The 24723-nt window shown below is 39.3% G+C and overlaps 1 protein-coding gene across 5 annotated transcripts in view; it reads right to left on the bottom strand.

Moving 5' to 3' along the window:
* LOC122809244 (interferon-inducible GTPase 5-like) overlaps positions 1-24723 on the bottom strand; it is a 171132-nt gene that overhangs the window by 76942 nt on the left and 69467 nt on the right. The window contains exon 2 of one of the 5 annotated variants that reach the window (XM_044080568.1): positions 15126-15163. The exons of the other annotated variants lie outside the window; for them this stretch is intronic. The gene's annotated coding sequence lies outside the window, so the exon portion shown is untranslated. The remainder of the gene's footprint in view (positions 1-15125; positions 15164-24723) is intronic. 5 annotated transcript variants of the gene reach the window in all.

Consider the following 24723-nt stretch of genomic DNA (forward strand, 5'->3'; position numbering starts at 1 on the left):
CAGGTCAAATTTCAGGCTATTTAGGAGGTATCCTAGGATATTATTGGGACCAGTCGAAGTTGTATTCTAGCCTTAGAGAGCGCATCTTAGACTTGTTGTCTACTGATACTTGGAGGGAATATGTTAGATAGTATGTCCTGAGGGGTAGGTGGGGGTGAGAGGGTAAAGTTGTACCTGATTTTGTCAGCCAGAAGATTTGCTATATCTCTCTCAGTTCCATGAACTTGGCTCCATTTACTAACAGTTCGGCACACTGTTTTGTGCTACCTTTGAGGTTTCTGACATAGCTAAAAAAAGGCCTTATGGTTGTCCTTGGCCTAGGATATTATCCTTAACTCAAAATTTACTTTGTTGGGCTTAATTAGTCCTCTTAGTTGTCTGTGCTGTTTAATGAGTGAGTTTTGATCTTTTTTGATGTTAAACTTCCTAATTTTAGCTATGACCTTTTTTATTGTACAACCTATTTAATTTTGGATCCCACCAGGGTGTTTCTTTTTTCTTTTTCTTTTTGAGTTGGATTTGGGCTTAATTCTGGTAGGTACAGCAGTCTATATGCAATCATTGACATGGTTGTACAGAGATTCTGTGAATAATTCTGCATATGCTGCTGTGTTATTTGGGTTTGGAAGGGTCTTGAAATGTTGACAGGTTATCATTTAACAAAAGTTAGTGTACCTTGATGTAGTTTCTAACTGTTACAGAGTTTGCTGGGATTATAGACGTGATTCTTACTTTGAAAGAGACTGGTCTGTGTCTGATCTTAACAGAGAGGATATACTACTGGTGGGGGTGCAGCATTCTTCCAGATTTGTGAGTACTAGGTGTGAAGAAAATTAAAACACTGTCATCTGTGTTAGCATGTCAAGCAGAAGATTTGTGCATATTCTCAGATTAACTTGTATTACATGCCAGTATGTCTAATTGTGAAATGTAAATAAGTTTTAAAATGCAGAATATTTGCCTGTTTATACAGAATGTTCAAAGAATCTATCGGTGTTTTGATACATTTCTAATTGCACATGCTTGTGAGGGACATTCTAAAGTACTGTGGAGAATCAGCTGAAAAGTAGGTGATGTCGTTAGAATGCTCCTGGTTGCTAAGTGATTATTTAAACAGCTGACTGACAGAAAAATATTTTTTTCAAACAGCTGACTTTTATTTTTAAAAAATAAGACAGTTGAGACTGCAGTTTGTTAAGTGGTGAGCAGTTTTGTGAAGTGCAGCAGTTACAGTCTTGTGCAGTCAGTGGATACCCAGAAAAGAGAACTCACCAAAAACTGTAAGCTTGCCTTGGCCTTGCTGTTATGTGTTAGATTAGATCAGGGACAGTATTCTTTAGTTAGATTAGGAAAGCTTAGCTATTAAGAGAGTTTTTTTCTAGAATAATGGACTCCTATCCTACAGTTTAATTTTACATTTCTGGTGATTGAAATCTGGTGTTTATTGAAAGATATTGATTTATATTCTTGTAATTGTTTTACTTATTATTAAATGCTTTCCATTAATTCACATTTTATTTAGAGATTAGAGAGTGCGTATACCTGTTTGATACACCCCAGGTCACCTTGAATGTCTAGTCACTTCTGGTCATAGCTATCATTTATTTTGATATTTAATTTCCATAATTAGACACCGCTTTACAAGGGAATGAAGACATTCTGATTGGTGGCAGTATTACTGTATTATTTTGGGGAAGGGATACAGCTGGAAATCTGTGTCAGGCTTTCCCAGAAGTGTTTTGATGTGTGAGATTTAAATTTTCTTTGAGTGTAAGTGTATCAGAGGTCTTAAAATGGAAAACATTGCTCTTAAGTGTATATTACAAAAATACATTTGGGGTGGACAGAGGTATACAGTCTAGTCCCAGGAAAATAGAGTGTGTTCCTGTTGTGCTCTTATGGAAAGATTGTGAAATATTACTTCTATTTAAGTGACAGTCTGATATTGGAGAGTGTAGTGAGAATTAAAGCTCCTTGGTTACTGACTCAATATAGTAAGGGATGTCATTTAATTGTTGGCCAGTCTGGTGGGATATAGTCAGACATCACACTAGGTACCATATATTTGTACCCCTAGTAGGCATATTCACTAACTGGTCCATGGTGTTTGTGTTTAAAACTCCAGTGCATCCGTTTGTGTTTCCAACTCCAGTGCATCATCCTGTTTAACTAGCAGCCTTAAGACTAAAATCACCATTTCTATGGCACAGACTATAGCCTTGGCTGGATTCTCTCTCCAGTACTAAACAGAACATCATAGAGCTACTGTACATCTTACTGAACAAAAATACCATTGCTGATCCCTAAACATGCAGCATGCCAGAAGAGATCTAATCCACAAGAGTGGATCCACAGCTGAGGCAGGAGTGTATAGTCTCATCAGTCTTAGCAGCAGCATCAACAAGGCAATGAAGAGGATCTTCAAGGAACTAATTCAGAAGGCTAGTAGCAATTTACTATTCCTATACTTTTACCTGTATGGGTTTGTTATGGGTAGATCTTACCTACTAATCATGGTTACCTTCTTTTTGGAAGCCACAGGGTACTCTACTGTGGGGACTATTGGTGCATGCAGCCTACCTGCATTGCTTTTTACCAAAGTATTTTCTACTATCTCACATGCAGTGATCATAAATAAACTCATCTGTTGACTATACAAATGGCTGTCCAGAAAAGTAATAAAGGTAGATGACCAACTGTCCCTACCAGCAAAAGCCACTAGTAAGGTGCTGCAGGTGCTGGCAGCTGGTCCTCTACGTTTTTGATATCTTTCTTGTCAGATGCCCAGGGTGACACTAATGCAATTTGGGTATCTAGGTGTGCTGATGACTGTATATTTGGCATGATTGTCATCACCCTCATAAATGTATCAGTATTTTAGCAGGAATTGGATTTAACCCACTCCTGGTGTGAACACAATGTGGCTATCAATACCAACAGATGCAACATAATCACACTTGGAAAGCAAATAAAGACAGCACAGACTGGCTACCATTGTAAGAGATCTTTGTACACTTATAGATAGAAATCTTTGCCTCAATTCAAAGCTCACTGCAGCACTAAAGAAGGCCTTCAATGCAGCTCACATGATTCTTAAGGAGATACTCATTCAGCTTAAGAAGAGTATGGTCCCCTTTAAACCTCACTGGTCTGGTCAGTGTTTCAGTAGACTAACCCTATCCATATAGTAACAAAAACATCTTATTTAGCTTAAAAGAGTGCAAAGGTTCATTACTAAAATAACTAATAAATAGTGTGGACATATAAGATACTCTGAACATTTCAATGAAGTCTCTTTGTTCTTGGACTCATATTGCCTTCTGGGAGGAGACCTATGCCTTATACTGTAAACTATGTAGAATGCATCTCTTCTTTGAAATGCTATATCTAGTATGCACTGTGGGGAAGTTCAGTATGCATGGTAGTGCAGTTAACCTTGAAATCTCCATTTACAGTAGTAGCAAGTGAGACCAAACCATTATGCATTGTCTCCAAGATCTTTAGAATAAACTCACTCTTCCTGTGAAGCAATGCCATTCACTATCTACTGTCAAAAAGAAATTGAATGAATACATGGGTATGTGTAAGTTCCAGCAAGGGACAAATGCAGGCAAGCTCCTTAAGAGCCACCAGAATGTAATCTTGAAATCAACATCCAAAGATAAGAACATATTTCATACTGGGGCAGGCTAAAGTTTCTTAAGGTAGTTTGTTTGTTTATTTATTTATTTATATTTATTTGTCTTTATTTACAAGGAAAGTCCAACTGAGTAAGCAGAGGCCTGGGAAGAAAAGCTCCATTTGCTTACATTGCATTATACTATCTTCCAGTTAAACACAGAGTAGTTACATTTCTATTTATATTTATAAACAAACAGTAGTTACATTTCTACATTCTAAGACTTTACAGAGGTGAAAGTTACTAAAGAGAAAGCCTATGCACAACTTAGTGGATTGTATAGGCAGCAATTACGTATAAAATGTGTTTTGTCATTTCAGTGAGAGGTTGAGAGTATTCTTTTTAAGGAGAGTACTTGAAGAGTATAGTATAGCGAACACAAAGTCTTAACCTTGTGATGAGTATGTGCAGTACCAGGATTGGTTAAGATATGTTTTAAAACTATTGAGTTGCCAGAGAGATTTATTTGTGTAGCGGTATTATTACAGAGTTTAGCAATATATTAGGAGTAGAGCGGGTCTCCTGCAATATTATTTGACTTATTTGTAAGTAATAAGAATTTGTTAATACAGCGGAGGTCCCTTGCTGGATAGTATGGCAGTAATAAGTTTTGGAGTGCATGGTATTTTTCTGGATGATGAATGAGTTTGTGTGCTGTAGTTAGTCGTGAATATGTTAGGTACTTGTGTAATTCAACCTGTTTAATTGCTTTAAGCTATGATAGTAGTGGGTCAATGAGTGAAACTGGTGGCAAATTTAGCTATTTTATTGTAGCAAGAGGCAAGAGTCTTTCTTTGAGCATTATTTAACTGTTAGAATAGGCATGGCATTTACAAGAGCTGGCAAGAAGAAGGTTGTGGCTAAAGTTTTTCTTGCAATATCTGTAAGGAATCCATTGATCCTATAAAGGAAGCCTAGGTTCTGGTGAGTAGATTTAATGGTGTGCAGTATATGCTGGTCATATTTGAGATTGCCATCTATTATAATGCCTAGAAGTTTACTGTGAGTTAAGTTTCAATGACAATATTATTTGCTGACTTTATAGTAAAAGATTGCTTTTAATTTTGTCAACTTTTTCAGGTAAAAAGCATTACCTTAGTTTTCTTGGGGTTCAGTAGGAGGTTTGATTATTTGAGCCAGGTTTCTACAGAGGAGAAAGATTTTTGGTTAATGTCTTGGAGCTTATTTATTGTTGAGGCCACACATATTAATGTTGAGTGGTCTGCATAATGAACCAAACCAGCATGGTGAGTGGAGGTGTGAAGGTCATTAATAAACATATTAAATAGGCGAGAACCCAGGATAGACCCCTGAGGGACACCTGTAGGAACTGGTTGAAAACATGAGTAGGTTTGTTGTCATTTAATGGCTTATTGCCTTCCAGATAGGTAACTAAGGAACCACAACAAGGAGAATTGTGAAAGTTCTATTGAGGAGAGTTGAATGATCAGTTGCTGGTGTGAGACAATATCAAATGCATCTGACAAGTCTAAGAACATGGTGGACACAAGCAGACCATTGTTTCTATGCTGGTTTATTATATTGGAAACATGTAGTAGTGCAGTAGTGATGGTGTGCTGGGCCTAAAGCCATGCTGTGTTTCTGTGAGCAGATTATTTGAGGTTAGATATGGCATCAGCTGCATATGGATGCATTTCCATAATAATTTGGAGAGGGGAAAGAATCACTGTTGGTCTGTAATTTTTGAACTCTTTAGATGTGTCTCCTTTGTGCAGTGGTATGATGTAATATCTTTCTGCTATGGACCTATTAATTAGTGTGGACACTGGGAAGGCTATGACTGCAACCATTTTGGGTAGTCTGATGGTAGCTGGTCTACAGCTACTGAAGTAGTTTTTAGTTTAAGGATCGGCTTCATTATGAGTGAGGTAAGTACTGGACTAAAATTGAAAACCTGTGGGTGGTTTTAATTGGACAGGGGTAGAGAGAGGGTGCAGATGTATTAGTGTCTAAGAGATATAATATTGATTATAAAAAGTAGGAATTAAACTGGGTGAGGATAGAGTCTGTTATATGGTCTGTTTTTGGAGAGGGAGGGTGACCTTGCCAGGGTGAGTAGTTTATTTAGTGATGACCAAAATAGTTTTGGGTTGCTTTTATGTTTGTCTTGTAGGTTGGTATAGTATGTTTGTTTATCCTGTTTGACATGGAGTTTTTTGCAAGTGTTCTAAGATGATTCAATTCCTGGAAGGCATTTTGAGTTCTATTTTTATAACAATTTTCTAGGCTTTATTCCATTTTATAAGACCAAACATGCAGCCCAGTGGATAAATGATTCACTCAAAACTAAAAATACAAACAACATAGAAGTATATGAGTGAGTCAAAACAATGAGGTGGCTCAAACTTGAATAAAAATAATAAAAAGTTTATTCCAATCCCATTTTATCATGATTTTTTTTAAATTTCTTTTGTCAGCTATGGTGTGGGATTGGACTTTACTCTTTTATTATGTATAGGTGCTAGATTATTTAAGGTCTGTAAGAATATGTTATTACAGTGTTCTATAGTAGCATCTAGCGGCATTGTTCTGAATAAATTCCAGTTATATTGTTTTAGTGTTTCATTGAAAACATCTTAGCTGAAATTGATTATATTTTGTATTTGATTATAGAGAATGTTTATCTAAATTATGGTGAGTTCTAATGGCATATGTTAGTATATGGTCACTTATGCTATCTGAGATTCAGCCTACTTTTGTTAGTTTGTCTGGTTTGTTTGTAAGAATCCAGTCTCCCTGAAGTTTTGTTGATTCTAGTAGGTGTGGTTATTAATTGCCTGAAGTACAAGTTTATGGATTCAGTGGGGTTAGTGGAATTTATGAGTTCCTTCTATATTTAAGTCTCCAAGTATTATAGCTCATGTTTAATTTGTTGCGATATACAATACAGGATGCTTTCAGCAGTATCAACATTATTCCCTGGTGCTATATAAATTGCTGCTAAACATATAGTGTTCCTGTTGTTATTTATATTTATAAACAAACAGTAGTTACATTTCTACATTCTAAGACTTTACAGAGGTGAAAGTTACTAAAGAGAAAGCCTATGCACAACTTAGTGGATTGTATAGGCAGCAATTACGTATAAAATGTGTTTTGTCATTTCAGTGAGAGGTTGAGAGTATTCTTTTTAAGGAGAGTACTTGAAGAGTATAGTATAGCGAACACAAAGTCTTAACCTTGTGATGAGTATGTGCAGTACCAGGATTGGTTAAGATATGTTTTAAAACTATTGAGTTGCCAGAGAGATTTATTTGTGTAGCGGTATTATTACAGAGTTTAGCAATATATTAGGAGTAGAGCGGGTCTCCTGCAATATTATTTGACTTATTTGTAAGTAATAAGAATTTGTTAATACAGCGGAGGTCCCTTGCTGGATAGTATGGCAGTAATAAGTTTTGGAGTGCATGGTATTTTTCTGGATGATGAATGAGTTTGTGTGCTGTAGTTAGTCGTGAATATGTTAGGTACTTGTGTAATTCAACCTGTTTAATTGCTTTAAGCTATGATAGTAGTGGGTCAATGAGTGAAACTGGTGGCAAATTTAGCTATTTTATTGTAGCAAGAGGCAAGAGTCTTTCTTTGAGCATTATTTAACTGTTAGAATAGGCATGGCATTTACAAGAGCTGGCAAGAAGAAGGTTGTGGCTAAAGTTTTTCTTGCAATATCTGTAAGGAATCCATTGATCCTATAAAGGAAGCCTAGGTTCTGGTGAGTAGATTTAATGGTGTGCAGTATATGCTGGTCATATTTGAGATTGCCATCTATTATAATGCCTAGAAGTTTACTGTGAGTTAAGTTTCAATGACAATATTATTTGCTGACTTTATAGTAAAAGATTGCTTTTAATTTTGTCAACTTTTTCAGGTAAAAAGCATTACCTTAGTTTTCTTGGGGTTCAGTAGGAGGTTTGATTATTTGAGCCAGGTTTCTACAGAGGAGAAAGATTTTTGGTTAATGTCTTGGAGCTTATTTATTGTTGAGGCCACACATATTAATGTTGAGTGGTCTGCATAATGAACCAAACCAGCATGGTGAGTGGAGGTGTGAAGGTCATTAATAAACATATTAAATAGGCGAGAACCCAGGATAGACCCCTGAGGGACACCTGTAGGAACTGGTTGAAAACATGAGTAGGTTTGTTGTCATTTAATGGCTTATTGCCTTCCAGATAGGTAACTAAGGAACCACAACAAGGAGAATTGTGAAAGTTCTATTGAGGAGAGTTGAATGAGCAGTTGCTGGTGTGAGTCAGTATCAAATGCATCTGACAAGTCTAAGAACATGGTGGACACAAGCAGACCATTGTTTCTATGCTGGTTTATTATATTGGAAACATGTAGTAGTGCAGTAGTGATGGTGTGCTGGGGCCTAAAGCCATGCTGTGTTTCTGTGAGCAGATTATTTGAGGTTAGATATGGCATCAGCTGCATATGGATGCATTTCCCTAATAATTTGGAGAGGGGAAAGAATCACTGTTGGTCTGTAATTTTTGAACTCTTTAGATGTGTCTCCTTTGTGCAGTGGTATGATGTAATATCTTTCTGCTATGGACCTATTAATTAGTGTGGACACTGGGAAGGCTATGACTGCAACCATTTTGGGTAGTCTGATGGTAGCTGGTCTACAGCTACTGAAGTAGTTTTTAGTTTAAGGATCGGCTTCATTATGAGTGAGGTAAGTACTGGACTAAAATTGAAAACCTGTGGGTGGTTTTAATTGGACAGGGGTAGAGAGAGGGGTGCAGATGTATTAGTGTCTAAGAGATATAATATTGATTATAAAAAGTAGGAATTAAACTGGGTGAGGATAGAGTCTGTTATATGGTCTGTTTTTGGAGAGGGAGGGTGACCTTGCCAGGGTGAGTAGTTTATTTAGTGATGACCAAAATAGTTTTGGGTTGCTTTTATGTTTGTCTTGTAGGTTGGTATAGTATGTTTGTTTATCCTGTTTGACATGGAGTTTTTTGCAAGTGTTCTAAGATGATTCAATTCCTGGAAGGCATTTTGAGTTCTATTTTTATAACAATTTTCTAGGCTTTATTCCATTTTATAAGACCAAACATGCAGCCCAGTGGATAAATGATTCACTCAAAACTAAAAATACAAACAACATAGAAGTATATGAGTGAGTCAAAACAATGAGGTGGCTCAAACTTGAATAAAAATAATAAAAAGTTTATTCCAATCCCATTTTATCATGATTTTTTTTAAATTTCTTTTGTCAGCTATGGTGTGGGGTTGGACTTTACTCTTTTATTATGTATAGGTGCTAGATTATTTAAGGTCTGTAAGAATATGTTATTACAGTGTTCTATAGTAGCATCTAGCGGCATTGTTCTGAATAAATTCCAGTTATATTGTTTTAGTGTTTCATTGAAAACATCTTAGCTGAAATTGATTATATTTTGTATTTGATTATAGAGAATGTTTATCTAAATTATGGTGAGTTCTAATGGCATATGTTAGTATATGGTCACTTATGCTATCTGAGATTCAGCCTACTTTTGTTAGTTTGTCTGGTTTGTTTGTAAGAATCCAGTCTCCCTGAAGTTTTGTTGATTCTAGTAGGTGTGGTTATTAATTGCCTGAAGTACAAGTTTATGGATTCAGTGGGGTTAGTGGAATTTATGAGTTCCTTCTATATTTAAGTCTCCAAGTATTATAGCTCATGTTTAATTTGTTGCGATATACAATACAGGATGCTTTCAGCAGTATCAACATTATTCCCTGGTGCTATATAAATTGCTGCTAAACATATAGTGTTCCTGTTGTTGGTTTTTAAGAGTGTTACTAGAAGTTTAGCATTGTTACATTTGGGTATTTCCTGTGGAAGTAAGGTGATGATTTGGTAAGTTTTATAGATGATTGCTACACGTCATGCCTGAGTACATTGTTTCCTGGGGGGGGGGGGGGGTCTCATTATCCTTTATTTCTTTTTTTAAGCAGGTTTCAGTAGCTATGACTACATCAGGAGTATATGTGGCAAGGTAGGCATGTATGTCATGGAGTTTATTACACATACTTCTTAGTAAGGTAAGTTTGGATTCTGTTTGTTGTTGAGATGTATTAGGTGACTGATTTATTTTGGGGATGGAGTCTGAGTTTGACTCTGAGTCTGAGTTTAAGAACAATGAACACAGTTTGACATTGTATGAACTGTTTCTCTAAAAGGATACTAAGTATACTTATGGAATGGGTGAGCTAATAACCTCAAAATTCAAAACAAAATATGAAAGGCTTTACAGTTGGGGCAGTTATGTGGGATAAAGTTGTGAGATAATGTTCCGTATGGTCTAGTGGTTAGGATTCCTGGTTTTCACCCAGGTGGCCCAGGTTCGACTTCCAGTATAGGAAGAGGGCATTCTTTTTCACTTCATCTGTGGTGCTTGTGACTAGTAGATTGATCTCTAGATTTTGTAACCTACATAGGCAGGAGGTTCAATACCCAGCACTGAATACCTGTATGTGTCTATGTGAGACTGTGTGTATCACTGGGTGGTGTATCAACTTCTCATGAGACAAACACACTTACACCTGCAGGCTCACAGACAGGACCCAGAAAGTTTGAATTATGGACTCTACCTCTACAAAGAGGCTAGTTACAAGATGAGTCACCTAGGATCAGTCCTGGGACCTCTCCTTTTTGGCATTTACTTTTCTGATGTCATGGCCAATGTTAATGGCTGTTGGCTGACTAAATTTGTAGATGATTGCAATTTATGAGCAGTCATAGATTCTCCCACTGACACAACTGTTCTTCAGGAAGGACTGACACAGATAAATTACTGGTGTCAGAACCATGGACTAAAACTAAATGCCAAGAAATGCATAATGGTATTCTTTGGGAAGTCATCCACCCCTGGTAACTATTGTATTGACAACACATCCCTAAGAGCTGACCACACATAGACAGTAATCTAACCTTTGACTATCACGTGCCTACAGTAGTGAGGACAATATTCTATGTTGTGCAACTTATAAACAAACATATGGCATGTAGGCCCAAAAGGTCATTACTCCACTGTATTTGGGATTCATCAGATATGTCATTGAGTACAATGCCCCTTTGGTATGTACCGAACCAGGCACATCAAACAATTGAAACGTGCACAGAGGTTATGCAGTAAAAGAATACAGGGCATAAGTAACATGTCCTATGCAGACCGCCTCAAGGCCCTATCCCTGTATTCTGTCTCCTACAGGCTGTTGAGGGGAGATCTATACCTGGCATATAAGGCATTGTCAGACCCAACCTTAATTGATCTCCTGCATATCCACAAAACAAACAGCACCAGAATTACCCATACTAAACCCGTAAACCTTACTTGTGATATAAATAGGACCTGCTGGACAGACAGGTCAGTATCCTAGAGACTACCCCTTCTCTGGAACAGGCTCCCTATCCTTGTGAAGCAGAGTTCCTTTGTAACTCAATTCAATGCTACAGAGAGTACTATGAAAACTCTGGAAATATCATTATGTAAGTATCACTTATACAGATTGAACCTATGAACTTTTATTGTTGACCTAGAAATATAAGTAAAAGAATATCAATATCAGCCTCATGAGCAGACTTCTGTTCTTACTGTTAGTCGTGTGTTACTTTCATCTTTTTTGTAAAGTTATGTTTTCCGTACATTTGACTTGTGACATAAAGATAACTAACATTTCTTTCCATTAATATGTCAATGGTATGCTGCAAACAAAGAATGGTCTGCATCAAGTCAGATGTTCCTGAATACCATGAATACATACATATATAAGAAATACACTTGAAAGGTGCGTTGCATTTTATATTTGTATATATGTCTCAAATGGATCTCTCCAATAAGAGGGAGAGTGACCCAGTGGATGGTCTACAGTTACATATAAATACAGAAGTGTGATTCTGATGACAGATTACGAACACATCACCTACCTTCCTAGAATGTCCATAACTTACTGAATAAGCTGCACATTTTATATATCTATGAATTTAACCTCTATTTAACCAGCTATATTAAAGGCAGCCTGCCCAGTGTTTTCTTGAATTCATTTGTCTTTTTGACCCTTCATCTATTCTTTCAGGAAGACTGTATCAGTCATCCACTACACTTTTTGAGTAGCAGTACTTTCTCTTATCTTGACTGAGATACCCCTTTCCATATTCAGTTTTATTTTCTTGTTCTCATGTACCATATTTGTTGAAATATGGTAACATTTGGACACTGAGGCTTCCCTTGAAGTGCTCGAATATTTTCTCAGATCTTCCTCTCCTTCTCCCTCCATTTCTCAAGACTGTAACAAGATATGATATTGATGCAGGCCATGTATCAGTTTTGCTGGCCTTACACACTGCCTCTGCCTTGAGCCTTTAATATTATTAACCCCAAGATCTGGCAGCAAATACTGTTGTCACAAGACAGCAAAAGTCCTATAACAGATGCATAGAGAGATCCAAACAAAACACAGAAAGATTATAAAGACCACATTTACAAGCATCCTTTTATAAAAACATCATGGGAGATACGTACAAAATGGCAATATTTTAACATGCTGACTAAGAATGTTTAGTGACATATCTGTCTTTAAAACTGCTAGAAAACAGCAGTCTGGGAGTACGACTTCTTTGATTGGTTCCTCCTCCTCCAGTTTGCACTGGAGGAGCAGCAGTAAAGCCAAGACCATAATGCCATACAGCTCTGAACATGCACACTTATTTCTAGCTTATTATGACCTTGGAGGAATACCTAAGTGGATGGTTTAATTAATGTTTGTAAACATTCAGGTTAACAAAAGGCTAGTCCCATTATTTTCACATATAAAAATGAAAATTAAGTGAAATAATGCTTGTCTCTGTTTTTCTTGTTATCAGTGCTTACCTGTTCACTTTTTTATCTAACTATATGGTTGCTTTGTTCTGCAATCTTAATGACCAGTTCGGTTCACTTGAAAGTTGCATTATATTGATAAGGGAAATACTGAGAGTCATTGCAAATAAACTAAATAATAATATCTTGCTTTACTTCCACGTAATATTTTTAAAGTGAACTATAAGAAATATCCCCAGCTCTGACTGCAAATGAGGATTTTTATGTTAGTCATACAATGTTTGTTCACATATTATGATATCCAAATGATTTTCTTTTAAGATGTCCTTTTCAGACTTCATTGCAACAGTCAGTTTGGCTGATTTTATATAAATATTTCCTGTTTTTTATTTCCAGTTTTCTGTACCTGGTATAAACAACTTTGTTGTTTGCATTTACTGAGAGTTAGTATGAGCTAACAGATGTGTTTCTTTTTACCAAAAAGGAAGAAATTTTATCAGTTCACCTTGCCAACTGCTGGTGCAGTAAAACACTGCAACGTTTCTGCAGCAATACCATGCATAAGTAAAATCATCTTTGTTCCGGTCCCCTTCAATAACACATCACACCAAATGACATTTGAAGACCTTTATTAAATTTCCATAACATAGCTTTGTTCACTGCCCCAGTAATCAGCGTCCATACCTCTGCTTGCTTACTTTACTTATGAAGCACCATCTTTGTAATGTTAATCAGGGCAGTGTACCTACTCACCCTGCCCAACAAGCAGGGTCCATACCTCTGCTCGCTTACTTTACTTATGAAGCAGCGTCCCAACTCACTTCATACACCATTCATTGAATTACCTTTCACCAAATAAGCAGCATCCTTACCTCAGTTTGCTTATCTATTTAGCAAGCTTCCTCCAACTACTCATTTTCCTTTCCCCAGATCCTTGAAATGAACATCCAGACACCAGAGGGGGAACAGAAGAGGGCAAACCTATCCCTCTTCTCTGCCAACCAGCCTGTCCAGGCTGTTCCCCCTCCCTTCTACTCAAAATTGTTCAACCCACTACTTCGCATAAAGGGAAGGGTCAAGCCAAACATCATTCAGTGTACCCATCATCTGTAAGGCACCTTAGAATTCCGTCATAAATCCACCTTGCCATGCCATCACTGAAACACACCCTAATGAAACTAAATAAAGTAGGATTACCATGACCCCACTGTAGCACCGGAACATCCACACCAAGATAATACATACCCTTTTAGCCCGCTTCCTTCAAAGCTGAAATTATGGCTCAACTTGAACGGATTGACAGCCTATAACCACAACAAAAAAACACAAACTATAACCCCTTGAACTCAAATCGACACCCAGTCAAAACAACTAGTATCAAGTCTCACACCCAGGACCCTGTCAACTGTAGCCTATCACTTTAGCCCACTGACATTCTGGATGTGCAACAACTCAATTACCATAGGAAATAGTCTACCTCCAAAACTTTAATGTCCTAACGTTAGATGGCAGAAAACCAGTACCCCTTGACCTAGTTCCTGAAAACTTGCCTATGCTCTGCAATGAAGTACTCTACGTGCCCAGCCATAAACACCCCCAATTCCCTCATTACCAAACCATTCTTAACCCCTGTTTGTCCCTGGCCTTTCCCCTCGAAAGCTCTCTTTCCTTATGTTACCTATATCACTAGTAGGTAATTAAGACCTGTCCTACAGCTGTCTTATCCTGCAACCAAGCATCCTTTAAACCTTCTAACTCCCCTGTAACAACGCACCCAGTTTCTAAAACTACCCCAACACAGCCACCTACCTACCTACCTACCATGCTTCCTAGATCCCTATCTACAAAATTCACCCAAACCCCAAGTGAAATGATCCTTGTGCTATTCTGTAAAACCTTAACCTGGTATGTAACATTAACACTACCTACTCAAGGGACAAATTTGTCATCCCAAAGATACCACCTGTTAGGAACAAACTCCAGCGTCCTGTCAAACACCTCATTGGCCCTTCTCCTACATATGGTTCAAACAACTGGATGAGTGAATGAAACCATCCCAAGGTTCCAGGAAAACAAGGACTGAACTTCACTGGCTTGCAAGAGCCATAGGACTGTAGCCTAATAAGTTCCTGTGCTCCTATGAATGTCGTGACTCTACTCATCCCGTGGAATCCTCACACTCCCCATAAACTGTCCCTGACAACTTTTCCCCTGGCCCCCTACCTACCTCTTCCTTACATGCCCCATATACCAGCGCAATAATCAGCTCCCACTAATTAAACACAGAGGTCTAACATGCCTTACTAAGGTGATTACTCAGAACTGCCTTGTGCCCCATTTCAGTGGCAAGAACATCCATCCTATCAAAACATCACCTTTCAAATCCCCTTTTCAAGGCACCACATGATCCCTTCTGCACTTCAGCAATTTCCGTCAGTAACTGTTGCCCACTTGTGCTTCCCATGTGTAACCTCCTTGCTCGCCACTGCTTTCATCATCTGTGAATTCACTGTGTATTGCCACAAGTGGTACCCGGCACATCACCATCTACAAAGAAAAGGACAAAAGTAAACCCTCTAATATGTAAAGAGAAGGCTTCACCTTATACCCACCTATTCCAAATTACAGCCGCAGCATTCCAAGACCCCATCTGCAAGAAAGAAAAAGACATATATATAAATCATCCAAAATACATCACACACATTCCAAGACATCTTCAAGGACAATCTATCCTGCCAACCTGGGAAGGAATGTACCACCGCCACTCACATCTATGACAAAGCAGCCAAAACTGAAGCTATGCTTCCAATGACCCTATCAAATACCCAAGATAAATTTAACTACCAGCCAAGTATGTTAAAACTAAACCCCACACATGAAGGGACCTATCAATATCCACAACCTGGGTAACCTTACGATTCCAGACCACACCCATTGGCGCCCTGTATAAGCCAAGCTAACTTATATTGTAAAACCATATGCCTAGCTCTTAACCTGCCATCTCCAAATGAGGCACACTAATGTGGAGCAAATGGACACAATGCAGCAAACCTTATAAGAGCTGACTAGCAGCTTACAAAATATAATTAGGTATTATTTTACATATTCTTCTTACAAATTTAAAAGGTTGATAGAACAGTTTTTAAAGGGGGAAGCCTGAACACAAATGTCAGTCCCATTTGCCACAGCAAACCCCCATGTGAAAATCATGCTCCAAGCCCAGGAAGGAGCACCCATTACAAATGTCTGCCAAGTCTCACAGTAGAGCCATCATTCAACCCTACCCCCTTGCAATGTTTGGCACATCTAACTGTATCCCTCCACACCAAGCCTGCCAAAAGGGAAGACAAAGACACAAAATAGAACCAGCTTGAAAATATATGCCCATCACTAATAGGGGGATAAAGGCCCAATGATAGGAACAGCTCTTAAATATTGTTCTTATAAACTTAGAAAGTTGCTAAATTAACAGGATTTCTGACAGCATGCATTTATCTGCAGGATACAAAGTCTGAACACCAATGTACGTCAGTACTGAGTGACTTAAATCCTCAGATTAACCCAGAAAATTGCCAGAAAATTGCATATTTTATGAGGAATAGATCAACAATATGAGGAAGCAAAGCAAACCAGAGGCCATTATGAGCACGTAGCTGCTAGAAGTGCGACAACACCCTCAAAACAACCCTGCTGTAGTAAGCAGCGAAGCTGCATGCCACCTCCAATATTGCCTTAAATGTGTGGAAAACCATATGGCATCCACAACCTTTCATAAGATTTAAGGAACTTTTATCACAATGGAGTAAAATGTATTAACAAATGCATGGAGCATATTGCACATCATGGTTAACAACCATTACAAATTGGCTACTTTTTTTTTAAACAGTGAACATTAACAGCTCCTTGGCTTTCACACCAAATCCCAACACCCCAGTCCTGCCAGAGGTTTAACCTTTAAAGGCAGTAACTCACATTATTGTCAAACAAGAAGTCTGGACAAAGCCATACTGAAATTGGTCAATTAATAAAATGGGTCAAGGGCCAAAATAGGGACAATTTTATATGTTGTTCTTCTGAACATAGAAAGTTGATTGTATAGCTGGTTTTGCATGAACATGACTTTCTGAAGGGTATAAAGTCTGAAACTTGTCTGCATTTTATAACATCAGTCTTTGACGATTCCTCAATAATTTGCCATAGAACCACATTGGTATGAAAACAGAGCAAATTGTTGTAGCAAAATCCAGACATTCTGTACAGTGAAGAAGTACAAGCAGTGAAGATGGACTCAGCCATTCGAATGGGAGCCATAGTTCTCAAACCACGGAAAAGCAAGGCTCCCCTTAATAGGAGGGCATGGTTCTACAAATACGACTGACCCGCAGTGCTAAGATAACCACTCCTCCACTGAAATTACTGTGAAAACAGCACGTTACCATGTCTTGATACTAACCAGAAGCCGCAGCCACTCAGACGGGAAGTGTACTAATCTTTCCTCCTATTTTTTTTTTTTAAATGCCAAATCTACCCAACCAAGCTTTCAACACCACACGCAACCTGACTGAAAGACTTGTAATGACCTGAGAATCTGCTTGAAAAACATTTCACTTCAGCCACACCAATCTGGACTGTAAGACCCTTGTCTCCATGCTACTCATGCCTCCACCTCACCTGTACCAGTAGTGACAGCATGTGTATGCGGGAGAAACACCACTCACTAACTGGCCTCAAAAACCCGTGAACCAGCTCGAATGAAACTACACAGATAACTTGACAAGAAACAAACCAGTACATTCGCACCATATATCCCTCAACCGCTCACTCCAGATACATTCAAGTAGGGGACGACTACCCTAGTAATAACACTGCCAGAACACTAAATCTTTACAGGCAACACATAAAATCCGCCACAGAAAACACCCCAGAGGCTGCAACCAGCCCTACCACTCAACCACCAACATAACAGCAAATAGGGAACAAAGCAAGAGACCACCTGCACCACAAATCCCAATCCAAACCAAATATCCCCCACTTAGACAAAAGACCTTAGGCTGTTGCCGAAGTCATAAATAAAACTCTATAACAAAACACCCCTCAAACCACAATCCCCCTCAAACCAGAATACTAAGGCCTTCTGTCACTCCTGGAATACCTCCAGGTGGCCATTCTGCAGAAGTCTGTACAGTTACAGAACAGACCAATGCCCACCACAGAGATCTTTTTTACATGCTGCTCCTACAAAATAAAAAACGTCAGCCTAACTACAAAATTGGAAAACACTTTAGTAAACGTAGCAAGACGGTGGAATAACGGGTTTGCATTAGCATGACTCTGCGCATGTGCTGAGGCAGTCATTACTCTACTTCAGCCAGAGCCTGCGAAAATCCATCCACCGCTCTGCTGAGGGACTTCCATCAGGATGGTAATGGTAGCCTACCCCCACCACTAACGAAAAAGGATACATCCCCCTCCCCCAAGGAAAAGGAAAGATTTTTCTAAGAAATTTGCATGTGCCTTACCTCAGGAGCCACCTTATTTAGACAACCTTATAGGTTCATAGGTTCATAGGTAGGTACTAGGCTATCTGCCCGAAGGCATTTATAAGTCCAGCCAGAATGAGTTGGCTTTCGCCACCCCCTTAGATTAGTTCCCTGTTCCTCTGCCTAGCAGAGCCACTGAAGTGATCCCCAGGGTAAACTTTCTGTTTCCCATCCACCCCTTCTCTGCCCCTCTATTGTTAGTGGGGTACCTCTTTCATGTACATTTTAAAAACCTTCTACTTCTACCTCCTCCCCATCTCAGTATTATATCCTTCCCTGTATCCTTTGTGTCCCAGCTCTTCCTTGTACAAGATACACACCTTCAACACTTGTAACACACGTACCTTAAATATCTTTGCGTACACCTACATCTTGTTTACTTTAACCTTGTTTGTGAGGCCATTGAAAAACACTACCCTTCACTCTTCCACATGGTATATGTGAGCACTTGCTTTTATGTGGCGTGACATGCCATTTCAAAACTACCTAACAGGCCCTATTCATTATGCCCCAAGATGGATAAGGCCCCCATAAGTAAACAAGGTAAGTCCTTGTTCATTTTTAGAGCTTTCCTTTTCCTGACCTTAACATAGCCCCACAGCCACCAACTCCTTCCTTTCTACATATATCAGTCTCTCATGTTTTCTTTAAGACAAATGGCCGTTAACTAGAAGTAATAGTACAGAAAGTGATCTAAAACAAACTGCAATACTTGTTGAGATTGTTACACACTTATTTCCTTTCTGTGGGAGATGTCAATCCAATTGTACTAATTCAGAGTATTATTTAGTTAACCCTCCAATTTCTGTTACTGCCCCTAAAGGCCTTCCTATTATTTTAGGCTGTAGGCTGGCCACACGAGCCCATATCCCTTTCACTCAAATTAGTAGTAATTTTATGTGTATTCAATTCTACTACGTCTAAAAAGCATTCCCACAGCTCAATGCTGGAATGTTCCTCTCATAGTTTGCAGTGTTACAGTCAGCCATCAAGTCTCATAATGCACCGGTTAGTTATCCATCAGTCTGAAACATTAAAGAAATGGTCAGGTATATCACAGACTTACAGAAGCTGGTAGCATGTGTAAGCTGGTCATCATCATAGTCAAGAGGTCTACAAGGGCTCTGGTCTAATTTAGCTTGACCAGCATTTGACCATTTCCTAGACATCTTGCCCTTTCAGAAAAATGTTCCATTTCCTTTTCTATCATTTTTTTCTTGAACATACAGGAAATCTTTATTCGGCCACCACTCCCACTGTTGAAAAATCGTTTCAACTTTACTCATTCCCTTGTGACTTGAGGAAGGGTGTGCCTGGGGAGACAAAATACGAGTCCAGCTCCACAGGCACTACCTGGGTCCAAAAAGGCTTTTTCACCTGACAAAAAGAAAATGGTTTAACCTCAGTGGATACAGTAACTTGAATCACAGTCTTAGACTTTTACATTTCATCAGGAGTGGAACAAACCTAATCATTTTCAGCCTGGTTCCTGTGGAATAACCATGATCTATGAACATCCTCTTCCTGTTTAACAGCATCTCCTTGCTGTATTTTCTTAGAGTAGCTACAGAAAGTGGTCCTTCAGTTGTTTTTCTGGACCTTTATAACTATGGGTCTAGAGATCTGTTGAGGGGCTTTGGCTGATGCAAAAATACTATGGACACTAACAATACTCTTCTCCAATGGCACACCAGTCCAGCCACTTAACCTCCACACCATAAATTTAAAGAAACCTTTTCCCAATATTCTTTCTGAGATGCTCATGAACCTTAAGCTCCATCTAACTTCTAGCGGTTTTTCCCTGATGTTCTCCTACACAGCTTCCAGTCCCAATAGTCTCAACTTCCAAGTCTTTTTTAATTACTTTAAATAGAACAGATTAATGTACTGCTCATTTTCATGATCTTTATTTATTTATTTTTTTAATGCCCTGAACCTACCCTGAGACTGTAGCCACAGCCCTATCAGCCATCACAACCTACTATACCATTCCCTATGTAATCGGCCCCACTACAAGGAGCTGAAGAGAGAAAAATACTAAGCTAATTGCCCTGAAGGGCCCTACTAAACACCGCCAATTAATCAAAGTCTGAATCACCCTGTATGACTAAGAGCTAAAATGTTTAACAATAAGCCAAATCTCCAATAAATAATTAAGTAAGTAAGTAAATAAAGAAATAAGTATTACTCACCTTCAGCATGCCCCCCCTACACTTATCCCAGGCCTACCTGTCCTTCAAGTTACATTGGTCTTCTTGGACGTAAGCTTGCATTAGCAAGTTCACGCCAAAATGTGATTGTTTAACCCAGCTACACTAGACTAAACCTCTTAAGCCCCTCACCATCCTTATCTCATTTCCTCCCAACCATACCTGCCTCCACGTAACCCTTTCACCTCCCCAACCCACTTAACTCCCCCTAATATCAACCTAAACCCCATGAAGATGTCCCAGGATAACTTGGTATATTGGCAAACTTCATTTAGCCACTGTTTCCTAAAATGGAATCAGTTTGAATGTAAAATGTAAAAGTCAGAATGCTGATGCTCAGGTGAAGGCCGCCCTCTCCAAAGCAAAAAAACTGCTTCCATGGGACCAGATGGCATCCCGGGTTGCGTCCTACATGAACTCCAAGAAGAACTAATCCCTCAAGTAAAACTGCTGTACAATCTCAGCCTCACTACAGGATATGTGCCCAAAGAATGGCGTACAGCAACAGTGGTCCCACTCCACAAAGGTGGCACCTCTGCGGACCCTGGAAACTATCGCCCCATAAGCCTGACTAGCCTAGTCTGCAAGGCTATGGAGAGGATCATCATGGAACTCATAAACAAAGACATTGGGGGCCTACAGACACTAGATCCTACCCAATTTGGCTTCGTCAAGGGCAGATCCTGCCTTTTGAACCTGGTCGACTTCTTCGAAACAGTCACCAAGGCCATAGATGAAGGGAAGGTAGTCCACACAGCCTATCTGGACCTCGCAAAGGCATTTGACACAATATCCCACTCGGGTATCATAGATAAACTATCCAGCCTAAATATAAACCCCTATGTCACAAGATGGGTCGCAAACTGGCTCAAAGACAGAACCCACAGAGTCAGAGTTGCTTTAGCCATGTCAGACTCGAAACTGGTCACAAGTGGCATCCCACAAGGTTCTGTCCTGGGACCTCTCTTGTTCGGTATTTACTTTCCTGAGGTACAGGCCAACGTGGGAGGACTATGGCTCACCAAGTTCGCAGATGACTGCAAACTGGGCGCCATAATCGACTCTCCAGCTGACACAAACATCCTTCAAAAAGGTCTCTCAGAGACGGATAACTGGTGCTAGAGCCATGGTCTAAAGCTAAATGCCAAAAAGTGTATAGTCAAACCCTTTGGCAAAAACAATGTGCCCACAAATTACCACATAGGTGGTAACCCATTAAGTACAGAGAAAGTAATTAGGGATCTGGGGACCCAAGTTGATAGCAATCTCTCCTTTGACAACCACATTGCCAAAGTGGTTAGAAAGACCTTCTACATAGCCCACCTCATCATGAAAGGATTCACATCTAGATCAAGAGAGGTAATCGTGCCCCTTTATTCATCCCTCATTAGGCCCACCATAGAATACAATGCACCCTTTGGGATGTACCTTACCCGACACCTGCAGCAATTAGAAAGACCCCCAAAGTACCTCACCAGGAGGATCAAGGGACTCAAACAGATGCCACATGGTGCTCGGTTAAAAAAACTCCAGCTCTACTCAGTTGCATGCTGCCTACTTCGAGGCGATCTATGCCTGACATATAAAGCTATGTCCAACCCAGAATTAATGGACATGCTCCACCTCAGTAAATCTAAATCCCTTAGAGCCACACGCTCGAGGGACTTGAACCTCAGCACAGAAATAAATAAAACATGCTGGAGGGACAGATTCATAACCCAGAGGCTCCCTTCGCTCTGGAATAAAATTGCAATTCATGTTAGGCAGAGCACCTCACTGACTCTCTTCAAGAAGAATCTTGATGAGTGGATGGGGGATCGTAGGTTTGTCCCGGGGATTACTTCCGTGTCACTATTAGACAGATGCACAGTAAACTAAACTTTAAAAAGGGCACAGTATACTCAAATCAAGGGGTGGCGTAAGCCAAACACAATTGGGCTAGGCTTATAAATGCCCCAGGGCAGATAGCCTAGTATGAACCTATGAACCTATGAACTTTTCTTAGCTTAAATACCACAAACAATAAAATGTGGTTTAATGGAAAATGGAGAAATGTTCATGAATTTGCTAATCGGTTTCTCTCATTCAGATTTTTTTTTTATTCAGAGTGACAAAACTCAAAAAACTTGTACAAGTAATTTGCATGTACCTAAGTATATCATTGGTAGCAGGGTAAAGTTCATACTTCCACAGTTTTTTTTTTTAGAATTCCTTTTACTTCATCTTGCAGGATATGGCACATTTGGCAAAAATCAGAAAGCAAGTTGTTCCTATTTTTAATGTTTGTCTTGAAAGAAGAAAGTTCTACAGAGACTGTGAGACATTTACTATTAAACTAATAATTAGAATTGTGTTGCTTATTTGCTTTTTGGTAACTGAAATGCCTGTCTAGGCAGAGACCATTTTTAGCAAAGGTCATGGAAGAAAGGCTCCGCACCCATACAGAAAATAGAAGAAAGTGCAAGTTTTGATAGGGGTCCACTACAGGTGCTCACATGCTAGTAGCTTGTGACACACCTGCTCACTGCCATGTGCTCGAAAAAGCAAGTGCTGAAACTTCCACTAGCCCAGTCTCCCATTTCCCATAGCCCTCCCTACACCTGACCTTCTTGAATATAAATACCTCCATCTGAACCTAAAATCTAACCCAAAACTCCTATCCAGTTCCCAACCTGACTCCTTGTGCCCTTACCCTAAAACTCCACCCTAAACATAAATTCCATGTTTCTCACTAATCCTATACTTTGTAAATACAAACAACCTGGATCAGCTAATCTGTATGCCCATCCTTAATGTGGTCCTTACAAACATGGGTGCATTGCACCCCACTAGTGTAAAGTCTTCACTGGACAGATCAGACCATAAAGCTGTTTCCTTTGAAATAAAAATAAAAAACTCAGGACCCCAGCTAATCTGCAAACATTTAGGAAATATTCTAGGACAAACTCCCTACTATTAAGTGATATCCTGGCAAAATTTCAAGACTCCCAAACCAGAGACCACTGCTGCATATGCAGAGTTGTTCACACAAACCCTGCACATAAACAGATGTACCTTTCTACAATAAGCACAGGGCAAACTCAAAAAAGCAAGCCAGCCTGGTAGAATACCAATATCAATAGGTTTTATAACAAAAGGAAGAAAATCATGGTGAAAATAAATAAGTGCAATACCCAACAAGGTAAAAACTCCCTCATCTATCTAAACAAGTAGCTCAGAGGGCTAATCAAGTTTACCAAAGCCAAAGCTGAGGAAAAAAAGGCTTCAAAGGCCAAGGACAATCACAAGACATTCTTCAGCTATGTCCCCAACCTCAAAGGCAATAAACAACAAAGTGCTGAGCTAATTGTAAATGGAGCTACCTATACTAAACCAGAATATATAGCAAATGTACTAGCCAACAAATTTAACTCCAGTTTTACCCCAACAAGAACCCCTCAGGAAATATCCTAAACCATAACTTCCCCAGCTATCACTGGGGACCAGATCCTCAATGCACTCTCCAAGGCCCAGAACACTGCATCAATGGGCCCTTATAATATCCCAGGATGCCACATTAATAGCATGAAACATGACCTATCAGGACTACTGCAATCTCTGTTTAACCACAACTTTCATGCCAAACGAACGGAGGACTGCAGTTGTTATCCAATTGCACAAGGGCACATCATCTATGAACCCAGAACACACCCATAAGTCTGACTAGTCTCACATGTAAAGCCATAGAAAAACAATATCATGGAAATGATAAGCAATGACATAACAAACCTTCAGACACTGGATCCATCCCAGTTTGGTTTTGTCAAGGGAAGGTCATGTCTACTCATCCTGGTGGACTTCAAGAAGGTCACCAAAGCCATGGATGAGGGCAAAATGGTGCATATTTCCTACCTTGACATATCTACAGCATTTGACTCAATACCCTTCTCAGGCACTGTTTAAAAACTCACAAAATTCGGTATAAATTCCTATGTCACTCACTGTCAACCACCTGCTGGCTCACAGAGAGGACCCAAGAAGTTAAGTTAGGATAGGAGAGTCTACCTCCACAAAGAGGCCAGTCACTAGTAGACTCACTCAAGGCTTATGGTTGGAGCCATTCCTTTTTGGCATTTACTTATCTGAAGTCACAGCCAAATTTAAGGACTTCTAGCTGACCATGTGTTCAGGTGACTGCAAGCTAGTTGCAGTCATAGAATCCCCAGTGACACTACTCTCCAAGAAGGTCTGACACAGACTAATAACTGGTGTCAGAGCCATGGTCTAAACCTTAATGCCAAAAATGCATGATAGTATCCTTTGGAAAGATGGCAACCCTGGAAACTGCCACATTGATAACATACCCCCTAAGAGTTATCCCAATGGTCAGGCATTATTGAACACATGCAAACAGTAACATGGCCTTTCATCATCATGTGTCTCAAGGCTAGTAAGGTAATCATTTTATACTGTGCAACTTA

This window comes from Protopterus annectens, chromosome 8.part0 (genome assembly GCF_019279795.1).
Source record: "Protopterus annectens isolate FY-2018-M chromosome 8.part0, PAN1.0, whole genome shotgun sequence".
NCBI lineage: Eukaryota > Metazoa > Chordata > Ceratodontiformes > Protopteridae > Protopterus > Protopterus annectens.